Below are 13,541 nucleotides of genomic sequence, written 5' to 3' on the forward strand. Positions count from 1 at the left end.
TTGTGGGTTGTTTTTTTAATTCATCTGATTTAAATTTCTCCCTGGAAGTCAGGTATTTCCCTGTATGAGTGATGTCATTTTGTGCCTATAGGAAACAGGTCTAAATCCTGGAGGGGGACTTAGCTTCTGGAGAAGGGTTTGGGTGACATCTGTCCCACAGCCCAGTGGTGAAAATACTTTACTAGGAGGCATGTACAGCATGCACCTCTCCCTCCTTCCCCCCAAAAATCAAACTCTCTCCACTTGGATAGTGTATTGAGGAAGAAAGCTGATTTTTTTACCAGAGAAAGAAGCACCTTCTTCCATTCCCTGCTGCACAGCTCTGCAGCTCTGGTATTACCCTTCAGGCAGCTAAGGAAGTCAGTGGCCCATTAATGGCCATCTTTACTTCATAAGTGTTAAAGATCATCCTTCCTTTTTAATGGTCTTGACATTCCACTAATGAAGCTAACCTTTCTTAGGGCCTTGTTACATTTTATGCTGTAAGCTGAGCAAATGTTAATCAGCTTAGTGTTGTTTTGTTTAGTGGAGCAGTCGCAGCTTAAGGTAAAAAAAACATCTCTGACTGTCCTTTACCTGCACAGCTGTGGCTTGCCACTAGAGGCTTGGTGAGCAGAGACAGGAATAGAAGCCAGGGGCTTGTTGCTCCAGCTGAGCAGAGTGAGCTCCATAGCCTTGAAGGACCCAGCAGCTGCGGTGCCTTCCGCTTCCACCTGGACTGGCTCACTGCTTGAGCTTCAAGGGGCCTGATCTCTTTTTTTCCTCGGGACTTCACCTTCCTCCCTCCCTCACTGCCCCCTCCTGCCCCCATGTCACCAATAGCAGGAGCAGTGAGGTGGGAAGAATCACAGCCACTGAGTGCTCCGGGGCTACAGCGTTTACTCTGTGCAGCAACCCAGCCCTGCTACACCCCGCAGTCGCCGCTCATCTGGACTCAGGAGGGGCCACTGCACCCTGGGATGTTGGAAGACTTCAATTTGGGCAGAATAGCTGTAGGAAGTGAGCACACTTTAATGGAACAGGAGCAAAACTCGGTGGTTAGAGATAATCCTGCCCTGGAGTGTCATAAGTTTAAGCTGAATAATGAGTTCCTTAAGCCACTTAAAGTTGTAAATATGCAGCCAATCCAGGGGTCAGAGCTACAGAATCCACCTACATTTACTATATAACAAGGTCCTTTGAGGGGTTTTGCTGTCTGCTAGGGCTTCTGGTCTTTTTCTATTTCATAGCTTTTTAGTTCTTTCCCAAATCAGAGGTAGAGTTTTCTGTGGTTCAGTGGTAGACTCTTTGTCTGCTACACAAAAGACCTGGGTTCAATTCCTGGATGTTTATATAAATACAGCCATGGAGGTACTAAATGTCTGGGCTGAGTCTGGCCTTTGGATTCTGTCTCAGTGATCTAAAGGTTTGGGTAGCCTCTACTTCTTCAAAAACCATGCCTAGGCATATGCATAAAAGGTCTGGGTGACCTCTCATGAATACACCATGATCTGGAAGGATCAACAGTTTCCAAGCAAAATCAGAGGTCCACTCATGGTGACCAGTCTTCAGCAGAAGCTGAGTTTTAGTTAAGCAGGAAAGGGAGGGTGAGTCATCTGAAGATTAGGCTCTGTCCTCTCTGCAGCCATAACTCTGGAAAAAAATGTTCATAATGCCTTTTAAAAACAAGGCATTCATTATATTTGGGGAGGTGTTATATATGAGAAAATACAAGAGATTCAAATTTTTTCTGGGTGATAGGGGAAACAAGAACCTGAGCCCTCTCTTCCCTATATAGGTACCCTAGATACTTGGCTATTGAACTAAAAAGTAAGATGGCCTTCTTCCTTGATCTAAATCCCTTGACTTCAGGAGGGCCAATTTCAATGAGTTAAAGAGATTAGTCAGAGAGGCACTGAGGTCCCAGAGGGTAGGGGAGTTGGGAGTCCAAGACGAGTGGTTGTTTCTTAAGGAAATGATCCTCCAAGCCCAAAGGATGACGGTTCCAACATGAATCAAAGCAGGCAAGAGTGCTCAGAAACCCCCATGGTTCACCAAAGGCATTCAGGAATGTCTGAAAGCTAAAAAGGAGGCATACATCCACTGGAAGGGAGGGGCTATCACCAAGGAGGATTATATTTCTGTTGCTTGAAACTGTAGGGGGGTTGTAAGGTAGAGACAGAACTAGGACTAGCGACCCGGATCAAAGATAACAAGAAGTCCTTTTTTAAATACATAGGGAGTAAAAAGAAAGCACTAGGTAATGTGGGGCCCCTGCAGGACACTCTTGGCAATCTGGTAGTTGCACCAGATGATAAAGCTAACCTCTGTAACAAATTATTTGTCCCCGTTTTTCTGAGCAGAGACCGGGACATCCCCACCACTGGGATTCTGGATGCACTCAGGAGAGGCAAGGTTAGGCCTAGAGTCAGGGAGGACCTAATTAGAGAACTTCTGGTGGGGCTGGACATACTGTTCAAATCAGCAGATCCAGATGATCTCCACCCCAGGGTGCTGAGGGAATTGATGGAGGTCATTGTGGGACCCCTGGCATGGCTTTATGAGCACTCATGGTGCTCTGGCTAGTTGCCAGAGGACTGGAAAAGGGCCAATATGGTCCCCATTTTCAGAAGGAGGACCCAGGAAACTATAGGCCTATTAGTCTTACCTTAGTTCTGGGGAAGCTATTTGAGAAAATTATCCAGGAGCACATCTGTATGGGACCAGCAGGGGAGATTATGCTCAGGGACAACCAACATGAGCTCATCAGGGGCAGGTCTTGTCAGACCAACCTGCTTGCCTTTTATGATCAGGTCACAAAATCTATAAACTTACCAGGGGAGACCAGTGGGGAACGAGAGAGAGCCCCTGTTCCCCTGAGCACTACCAGGGGTAACTAAGAATAATGGCCACAAGTTGACTGAGAGTAGGTTCAGGCTAGACATCAGGAGGCACTGCTTCACAGTCAGGGTGGCTAGGATCTGGAACCGACTTCCAAGGGAAGTGGTGCTTGCTTCTATCTTGGGGGTCTTCAAAAGCAGGCTAGATAATCACCTAGATGGGGTTGTTTGACCCCAGCATTCTTTCCTGCCCATGGCAGGGGGTCAGACTTGATGATCTGCTCAGGTTCCTTCTGACCCTATCAACTATGAATGTTGGGGATTTTAATTACTACAGTGCTGGGGCTTATGTGCTTACCTGGATGATTCTGTTTCCCTGGGTGGCTGTCTGGCTGGAGCATATCCATACTGAGTATGTTCAGCAACCTAATGTGCACAACGTGGATTTACTAAGTGCCAAGAAGTGCAGTTATACAGGTCTGCACATGCCATTTAGGCAATACATTGAAATTAGGATTTAGTGTACTAACTAAACACTAAATCTACACTTTCATCTTTCTTTCTTCAACTCCCACATCATCCACTTCACTGTAATTTACAATAATTTTTCTTTATAATCTTTACTTTTAAATGCCAGATTTAGTTTTCCTAATATAAATGGTAACATCTTTAGTGCAGGTATAATTATTATTCTTTAAAGGATCAAAGTTATGGTAATGTATTAAAAAAGAAAATATTTCAGTCTACTCCTCTACATAATTTTGTGTTTCTTTATCTAGCTCTAAAATATGATCACTCCAGTCTGCCTTCTACTATAGTTTTGTTGTAAGATGAATAAAGGATGTCTATGTAAAATACATTGAATTTTCCTGAAAAACATAAATCCTCTTTTGGCACCCATACCTTGTTTGAGCATCATGCAAATCATTTCCACAGTACAGGACTCACTTCAGAGTGCAATAAGCCACTCTTCTGTTCAGGGATCTTTTATTACTGCCTTAACCCCACAGTTCAATGGTGCTGAGAATCAGACACTAACAACAAATACAAAACTTAAGCCTTAAGCAGGAACAGAAATACAAGGCAAAACAGTTCAATGAATTAGAGAGCAGGGAACACTGAACTTTTGTGTTGACTCTATGGGATAAAATGGCAAATGTCATTAATTTATACCTATAAGCTAAGTACAGGTGTTCAAGAAGACCAAGGCAGAAGTGCTCTATCTATCACACTGTACTAAAAGTGCTTGATGTTACATCAGACATGAACATAATAGATGTTAGCCCTTCAGTAAGTGGGGCTTGGAGCATGCTTGCACTTCCTGAGGCCAGCAGGTAGGGGGCACTCTCCCACACTTCCCTGCATAACCTGTGGGCTCCCTAGCAGAGAACACTGAACTTTTGTGAGCCACCTAATTGGCTGCTGGGGACAGGCAACCATACCCCCAACTCCCTGGCATGTCATTACAGAATCTGTCTTGTGCTGAGCTCTGGCTTGGGCTTCCAGGAGAGCCCCAGGGCATGCATGAGTGAGCACCTGCCATCATGATTTGCATGTGCATCAGTGTCCCAGCCTGCCTGCATCTCACCATGGTATCCTGCCACTGGTGCACAAACAGAGAGACCAGGAGATGTAGCTGGTCCTGCAGATTGCCTTGTTTGACTCTCACTGGAGGGATCACATGTGCCCATCTGGACCTGATGTGGCAGCAGCTCACCAAGGCATGCTGGCTTCTGGCTATAAGCCACTAGCTGGTGATACCACACAGAGTCACCCACCCCATTTTGTACCCTCCAGGTGTCTTGGACTTGGCCACCAGCTTTCATGTGGCTGACAAGAATGAGGCCATCCAGGGTCCCATGGATACTGGGATGCTCTGGCATCACCCCCAGACCACAGAGTGCTGGTTCTGGGATTGGAATGCCAGCAGAAACTGGTGGGAGCAGATTGGCCTGGGATGATGGACAGTGGTTCCAGAGCTTTCACATGCACTAGAACTCAGCAGAACAGATGAACTCTGGCCAAGGATAGAGTAGTGCCCTGGGGGTGTGGGGGTGAATGGGGTGCACAGATGTTCAATAAAGTGCTCTAACCTACAGTGCTTTAGTCTGATACTACATCCATCCAGGGTTAATTTAGAATGGGATCTACCATTTATACCGTACTCTGAGTGCTGTGAACATCTGTTTGATTATGGTTGTAGATAGGGCTGTGCGAAGCTTTGGTTGCTGATTTGATTTGGAAGATGAATTGGGAAACCAATTAAAAGGTCCAAAATGATTTGAAACCTCTGAACTGATTCAGAGAAGATTTGGAGTAGACATGGAGATTTCAGCAGTTTCCACTCACTGCCGCAGGGAGCTGGACCTGGGCTTCGTGCCAGTAACTAGGGGGTGGGGGGGCTGGCGGAGAGGGGAGGGGACCATGGGGGGTCATCTCCTGCCTGCTCCCCCAGCCCCCCTGAGCACCCCACAACCCCTGCCTGTTCTCCCAGCCCTGTCAATGGCTGCCCAGTCCTGCCCCAGCATCCAGGTACTTAAAAAAAAAAAAAGCCACGCACTCACCAGCTACTGCTGTGGCTGTCAGGGCCTCTGGGGGCTTGTGGCAAAGCCACATCCCCCATGCAGTGCAGGGCAAGGCAGTGGGGGGCAGTGGGGATCTCCCCCATGCCTGGCAGGAGCCAGTAAGTGTGGGGCTTTGAAAGAAAAAAAAATGCCAGAACACTGGGGCTGGTCAGGGCAGTCATTGATGGGGCTGGGAAAGCAGGCAGGGGATGGGGCCTGTTTGATTTGGAGATACTGCCGATTCAGCGGCAGCTGAATCTCTGAATCAGATTCAGCCAAATTGATTTGAGACAGTGATTCAAATCACCAAATTGAATCACTGTCCCCCAAATTGCTTGCATCTAAAGTGAATACTAGCTGCTTTACACATGCCTAGGAGCATTTTCTGTATACTTATCTCGCAATAAGTGTAATATCTGCAGCTAGCCATAATGGTTAGAGGTGCTCATGGAAGAAGTAAACTGACTCGGGAGAAGAACTTTCCTTGAAGTTTTCTGTGTTCAAAGTGAGATTTATTTTGATAGCTGCTTCTTTCTCAACACTGACATCTAGAAATCCCCAGTGAGACAGAAATACAGTGAAAGGAAACATATGAGTGTTCCTGAAAGCATTCTGCATCACGTTCCCTTGGGTATTACATTTTTTCCCCCAAATACTAACCATAAACTCTCTCAGCCTGGGATAGAATTTTTTATTTATTTATTTATACATTTTCTGTTTGGTAGCACTGTTTCCTGACCAAATTTGCATAACTATGTTAGCAACAACTAGGCAGTTGACTGAAATAAATTTGTAACTATTTGTTAAACATTTTAATTCATCTTTAGGTTAATACATTCAAACTGAAAAATGGTGATTTTTATTAAAACCAAACAGTTTTGTATTTTTTAAAATTAATAAATATACCTGCCTCACTGGCATGGATTTTTCTTCCATAATAAATGGGACTACTGCTGGAAAAAATAGGCTATATCGTTGGTAAATATTTATATTTAAAATCCCATTTTCCAAGTTCTATTTATTATGCAAGGAAAAAATATTTTTCTCTTATAAAAATACAACTATTTTCACCACTCTTATAAAGAGTTGTGATTCATTTTCACAAATGTTTTTGCAAAACAATTGACATGTTTTGGTCCAAATATGAACTCATGAAAAAAAAATCCCCAGGAATTCAAAATGTTAGTATTTCAACAAGCTCTAGCAAATGTAAAGCCTGATTTAAAGAGTTTGTATAGAATGGTATTTACTCCTAGGTACAAGGTTTCTGAAAAAGGGAGAGTCCTCACATCATATGTTCCTATGCATTATTTGCCCTCTTCAGAAACACTAACAAAAAGGAATTTGGCATGATAATAAAGACCTGATATATTCTGAGTCAATCTCCTAATATTATTTAATAATAAATATTGAACATACTGGGAATTTTAGAACCTTCTGGTTTCTTTGTATTTTGCATGGTAAAAGTGAAAAGAAATAGAAGAGCAGATGTTCGTGTGCAACCCCCTGCCTTCCAAGCAGATTGAATCTTTCATTATCACCATTTGCAGGCTTTTGTGTTCAAGCAGTTCCTGTGTAATTTCCTTAGCAACAATGCAAACTATGCTTTATCAGAGATTTGGGTAGGTGGAAATGTAATTAAATAAATCTTGATACTTGCCCCCTTCTGCTTTATATGTGTGAAGTTTTATTAAAAGAACCATAAACTAGAAGCTGGGCATATTCTGATGATGATCAGGAAACTTTCCTGCACAATTTATTGTCAGGTATAGCTTACATTTGTACTGCATCCTCTTCACTGAAGTATAACTTGACTTTGTTTTTAGATCAAGTATATTTCACCAAAATAAAGCAAAACAAAAGTTGATGCATTTGCTCAATGTTAGGTGTTGTGAGTGGTTCCATAGAAATCAATGTCAACTCAGTGCAATTAATCACCTTTTAAACACCATTATACTGAGCATTAAATATTATCTGGGCAAGTGAGGACATGATATTCCCCCCATGGTATTCTAGATTGTTTCACTGGTAAAGCTGCACAGTCTACACATCTTTTTTGGGATAAATTTCTCACAGTTATTGTCACAATGTGGTCCTAAATGGTGGACAAAAAAGCCCTGCATTTCATCAAAGTGTTCCAAGTCTCTCCTAGATAGTCAGGTTCAGACAACTGCCTTGGTCTGTAAAGAACATTGATTCATCCTACCATGTAATGCTTTCTATACTTATTTCTCTATCCATTGATTATTTCAACTCTTCCCTAGATTTTATAAGCATCTTCTGCTTATCCTTTCGTTCTTTTGAGATGTTTTTGAACATCTTTATAAAGTCACCTTATCATATGCTTTAATACTCTGCGGTGCATCTACATGTGCACTTACTTGAAGCAATAAGCTCTGGAGCATTCTGAGCCAGAATAAGCTACTCCCAGATACTATCTACATGTGCACCTGGGACAGCAGCAATCTGAACCAGGGAGAAGTAGTTTACAACAGGGATGCTCCTGCTCTGCTCGGCCCTGGGCTCTGGGTGGTGGCATCAGGCTGGCTGGGGCATAAGGGTGCTAAAAGTGCATAGGCATCTGGCTAGGCAGCAGGCAGAAATCTTGTCCCCTGCTGCCTGGGCAATTTACATGATGGTCAGTGTCTACACATGCATTTAATCACAGTTAATTACTCTGCCATAGGATAGTACTGTCTCTGACAGTACTATCTTATCATGGTGTTAATTAGTTTACCATGGCCTAATACAGTCCCATGTGTAGACGGTGACACTTTACACCACAGCTAATTACTCTACTTTGCAGTAAAGCACATGTGTAGATGTGCCCTGTGATATCTATAATTAAGCAAAACAAACCCAACCTCAGTGGTTAAGCTGCTGTTGTATACAAGCTATTAGCTATAATTTTGACCAGTATTGTCTCCTTGCACTTGCCAGCCTGCACCTATGCATCTTTGCCTCTTGTTTCAGCTTGCTAAATCTTTGGGCAAGAATCATCTTTTCATTATGTGTTTGTGTTTTGTCTTGCAGAATAGGCTACTATTCCATGACTATAGCTTGTACATGCAACAATAATAAACATATATAAGAATGATGAGCAGTATCTTTAAAAATGCTATGGAAGTATTATTCTTCACTAATCTGAAGAGTTTAAACTGCTTTAAAAGGGAAAGTAAGTGTGATTATCCCTACTTCACCAGGGAGGAAGCCAAGGTACAGAAGGAAAAGATATTAAGGAAAAATCTTAATCCCATTCTAAAATGGACTGACATAGAGCATGATATTTTCAAGCCCTTGCCTGTTTCCCAGCTGATAAAATGTGGACTGCTTATTTATTTATTTTTTTAAAGCAAGCCCTTGCTCTTTAAAAGGTTTATTTCCTCCTTGCTCCCCCTCTTCTCCCCCCCCCCGCCGCTCCCTTTTTGCCTCTCAGGCCACTGAGATTAGCTTTTCATTATTTTCATTCTGACATATAAATGTCACTGTGCCTGGATGAGCCACATCTGCAGTGAGAGAAGCATCCCTGAACCTGCTTGGTATAGCTCACTGAGATGCAATGAATGTGGGTTAAGCACACAAATTCTGTCAATGCAGGCCACATGTTCATGTAACTGAGGAATATTTTCAATAAATGCCCTTTTAGAGGCACAAATACCAAGTTTTTTTTATGGAATGGGGGGGAAAGCAACTGGAAGGCCAAAGACAAAGATCTTCCTTTCCAATACTAAATGCTGCAAAATACTGAGGCATAAAGCATGATTAAACTTTGAGGATGCTGTGTTCCCCATGGAGAAAAACAGAGCCAGCCTGTACATACTATAAATAGCAGAAGACAATAGCTCTACACAGCTGAACAATTTTCCTATTTCAGAAATCTCTAACCTGTCACAAGGTTTGTAATCCAATCGCATTAGTATAGCAACTATGAAATATGTTCTAATGCCAGTAGCTAGTGCTCAAGGTAACTCACATTCCCACAGCACACAGAGCTGGTCTTCTTACAGAGACATGAAATAGAATTATTCCTAAATACTCCCTGGGCAGAACTAGAAGTCATTTTATTTATTTTTTTATTTTAGCAAGAACCAATAAAAACCGTGTCCAGGTTTCATACCACAGAAGCATGAGCAAACCTCAAAAGGTCTTTTGCTTCCTTGAGGGAAGAGGGATGTCACACTGAAGCTGTAAGAATTTTTATTGAATCTGACCCTTAGGGGATTTTTGGGGAGGTAATAAAACCAAAAATTGAAGCTAAAACTACTGTAGCTAGAATGTTTTTCCAAACTGCATTTATTCTGACATTTAAAAATACTTGTTTCCACTTCAGAAGTGCTTCTATGAAGTCCTAGGCTCTACATAGCACTAATCAATTGTGACTGTTTTAAACAGGCAATTTACATTAAGAAAAAAAAAAGAGGCAGGATTCTTCCTGTTTAAAAATTTTAAACAAAACTAAGACATGGTCTGGAGCCATGTCAAGTCATCCTAGTTGGGTTGTACCTCAGCTTCAAATTAAAGTCAATGGGGTTGTGAATATGAAAGTAAAAGGAGAGTAAAATATGGGCCAACTGTGTTAGCAGCTACTGCAGTTCTATCCAGCCATACAATCTGCAGTTCTGAAGGCTTAAATAGTAAGGCTTGATCCTGCAAGTTGTTTGTTCTGGTTAAACATCAAGAGAAAGTATTGGAGCTCTTTATAGGCCCAGAAGTCAAAGTGGAGAACAACCTGCATGGTCATAGGCTGATCAGGAAAAAAACCCGTAATTTAGAAAGAGTTATGATTCACTCATAACTAAAAAGTGACTAGCAGTTACATTAATATTACAATAGGGCATAGAAAACACAAGTGATTCAGAATGCAACTGTGCTGAGCAATTTTAAAAACTCATCAGAGATAGTCCCCAACCTAAAGTACCTACAGTTTAAATACATGTGATAGACCAAAGTAAGAGAGGAATCATAGGGTGTATACCAAGCTTAGGGCCATTTAAATGGTTACATGTGAAAGCATTCACAGCACCCAGTTTTCCCTAGAAATGGTTCACCTGATAAGCTAGTTCTTATCAAATGAGAACGAACTTTAGATTGGCATGGGTTAACCTGAACTAAAACAGGATAGCCTAACCTAAAAAATGGTGGAAAAGCCCAACAATTCTGCACAGTCCTAGGGCTATGCTGTTTTTACCTCCTCAACCCTGACCAGGCTTTTTTACCCCCTGGACTAGCTCACCTCAGACCAGGCAGTCCCCCACACAAACTGGCCAACCTTCCCCGCCACCCCTCTGCAGTCCTTCTAGCTGCCTCCAACCTGTCAACCCCACCCCAATTTAATTGCCTCTAGTTACCTGCACTTCCTCCTGGCAAGCAGCAAACACATGCATGCAGGAATCTCAGTTCAGATTTAGGTGGCTTAAACTAAGTTGCCTAAACCTGAGCTGGGTCCTGCAAATGTTTCTTTGCACCCACGGGGCATGTCTACATGTGCCCCTGATTGCACAGTTGGTACTGTGTAGTTATTTGGTACTTGCTAAAGTACTGGGTTGGATGAATAGATTGTAAGGTGGATAGAAAACTCCTGGATCATCAGGTTCAGAGGATAGTAGTCAATGGCTTGATGTCTAGTTGGAAGCCAGGGTCAACTGGGGTACCCCAGGGGTCAGTCCTGGGGCTGGTTTTGTTCAGTATCTTCATCAGTGACCTGGAAGATGGGATGGAGTGCACCCTCACCAGGTTTGTGAATGACACCAAGCTAGGGGGAGTAGTGGAAATGCTGGAGAGGAGGGGCTAGGATTCAGAGAGACCTCAACAAATTGGAGGCTTGGACCAAAAGAAATCTCAACAGGGTCAATAGGAACAAGTGCAAAATCCTGCACTTAGGGTGGAACAGTCCCATGCACTGTTACAGGCTGGGGACCCATGGGGCAAGCAGCAGTGCTGCAGAAAAGACCTGGGGGTTACAGTGGGCAATAAGCTGAATATGAGCCAAAAGTGAGTCCTTGTTGCAAAGAAGGTTAACGGCATATTGGGCTGCATTAGTAGTAGCATTGCCAGCAGATTGAGGGAAGCCTTGGGTGGGATGATATAGTTGGGAACAATCCTGCTTTGAACAGGGGATTGGACTGGATGACTTCCTGAGGTCTCTTCCAGCACTGATAGTCTATGATTTGATGATTCTATGATTACTTTTGTTCTAAAACAAGATACAATAAAATAAAATTTCTGTGTTACATTTCTCTGTGCACAAGAATGGAAAGATTGTTAATCAATAAACATTCTGACACTGCTGCCAACCCTCACTCCGTACAGTTGCACTAGGGAGCAAGAAAAAGATAATCCAGTAGAAATAAGAGTAATCTTAGAAAGAGTAATAATTAATCCTTATCTTTTCCTAGAACCAATCTAAAGACTAATTTTACTTCTTTTTTCTATGATGCCAGGTGGGGAATGAATCCCAGCTAGTTATGCCTTATAAGGCAAAGCTATCATTTGTTCTGAAAACTTCATATTATATGGTAATTAAATTTGGAATAACATGATAGCTTCAAGTCATCTGGAGTAATTAACTCTACTTATGATAAAGCAAAAGGGGAAAAAAGCAGGAAAAAATATAGCCGCCTTGGGATAGATAGAAAGTAATGACATTTAGCTTTCCTTATGGAGAGGTAGTATATCTGATTCTCATTTATACCACAGCATAAATTCTATTACTTACTCTAAATAGCCCTTTACACTGCTGGAATAGTTTACAGGAAGTTTAGTATACAAAAAAAATCAAGCACAATTTATTTAAAGATAAACATTAAAAACAACAGTTATCTCTTCAATGAATAAAAAGTTGACTATTTGGAGGTGTAGATTTTTTTGTATTTTTATTTTTTTAGGAAAATACATTAATAGGCACAACAAGTTTTCATTTGATTAAGCTTTTAAAAAATCTGAAACATGTCAGACCTTTTGCTTTTTTCACCCATATATTCATCATGTACAACCTGGTGAATTATTCAGGTGCTACTTACACAAGTATATTTCAAATATACTTTGCTATATTCATGTATAATTCAATCATAGAGAATCCATAGCCAGAGGACAAAGCTATTGAAATGAGAATATATTTAGGCCTCAGATATGGACAGTGCCACTGCACTGAAATCTAATTTTGTTCTACCAAGCAACTAAATGCAAACTGAAAGTAAATGTTAAAAGCTTTCTCTGAGAGTAAACACAAAATGTCATATTGTATGTCTTTGATCAAAGAACACAATTCTGTTTGATGCCACTGGAAGCTGAATGCAAAGGCTGCTAGCAAAATATAATGGAGACCTTGAAATCATCACAAACATTAGCTTAAATTAATATGTGAAATCTAGTTAAAGTGTAACAAGTGTAATTTAAGGCTTGTCTACTGTGGGGAGGTGCAGTAGTTTCCAATGACAAACTGTTAAAAAGACTGTGGAAGCCATGTTTAAATGGCTACCTGTCTCCTTTTGCAGATCGAATAATTACTTCCACATGGCAAGGACTTTCTCTGGATTAGTTCTTAATATTCTGGGAAGGTGTCTCCATGATTCTTTGTTTTGCTGCTGAGTCTGTGGCCACGTCCAGACCAACAGAGGGCACCTGCTTGCAGCAGGACACATTGTCCTGCTCTAGACAAACTGCCCTTGCCCGGTTCCTCCCAGATTCCGGTGTGCTGGAGCGTCCAGAGAACACATAGAGCATAGAGATGCTCTTAAGGCAGCCAGAGCATCACACTGGAGGACTGAGCCTCGGTTTTTTTCTGGCGCACACTGTTGTAGTGTGCTTTGTGCAGCTTTTTCCCGTGACACTTCTTTTTTTCCTGCTACCAGGAAATCCTAGTAGCAAATGTTTCCCCTGCACTGTAAATTTGCAGCATGGGGTACATTTTTACATTCCAAGAATGTGGTTTGTTACGCCACACATCACATACCCCTGCTCATCGGGAGGCAGTCAGTGTTTTGTGAGATTTTTCCAGGGGTCTTACAAGTCTTATGAGTTCTATAGCAGAATTCAGACAGAATTAGCATGCATTATAGGACTTGTGGTTCCCAGGATTCTTCTCATGCCATCCCATGTCCTGTCCCTTTGTTATCTAGCCAGCACCATTTTCAGATAGACACTGGCCAGTATGACTGAA

At 42.1% G+C, this 13,541-nt stretch overlaps 1 long non-coding RNA gene across 1 annotated transcript; it reads right to left on the reverse strand.

Annotated features, from left to right (window-relative positions):
- Positions 1 to 940: 940 nt before the first annotated feature.
- Positions 941 to 12,144, reverse strand: LOC109298180. Its single transcript, XR_002097511.1, has 3 exons — positions 12,134 to 12,144; positions 11,803 to 11,804; positions 941 to 1,030 (listed from the first exon to the last, which is right to left on the reverse strand). It is a non-coding gene; the product is annotated as an uncharacterized LOC109298180 (long non-coding RNA).
- Between the last annotated feature and the right edge of the window lie 1,397 nt (positions 12,145 to 13,541).

This window comes from Gavialis gangeticus, unplaced genomic scaffold (genome assembly GCF_001723915.1).
Source record: "Gavialis gangeticus isolate Ggan-Ray unplaced genomic scaffold, GavGan_comp1, whole genome shotgun sequence".
NCBI classification, from domain to species: Eukaryota; Metazoa; Chordata; order Crocodylia; family Gavialidae; genus Gavialis; species Gavialis gangeticus.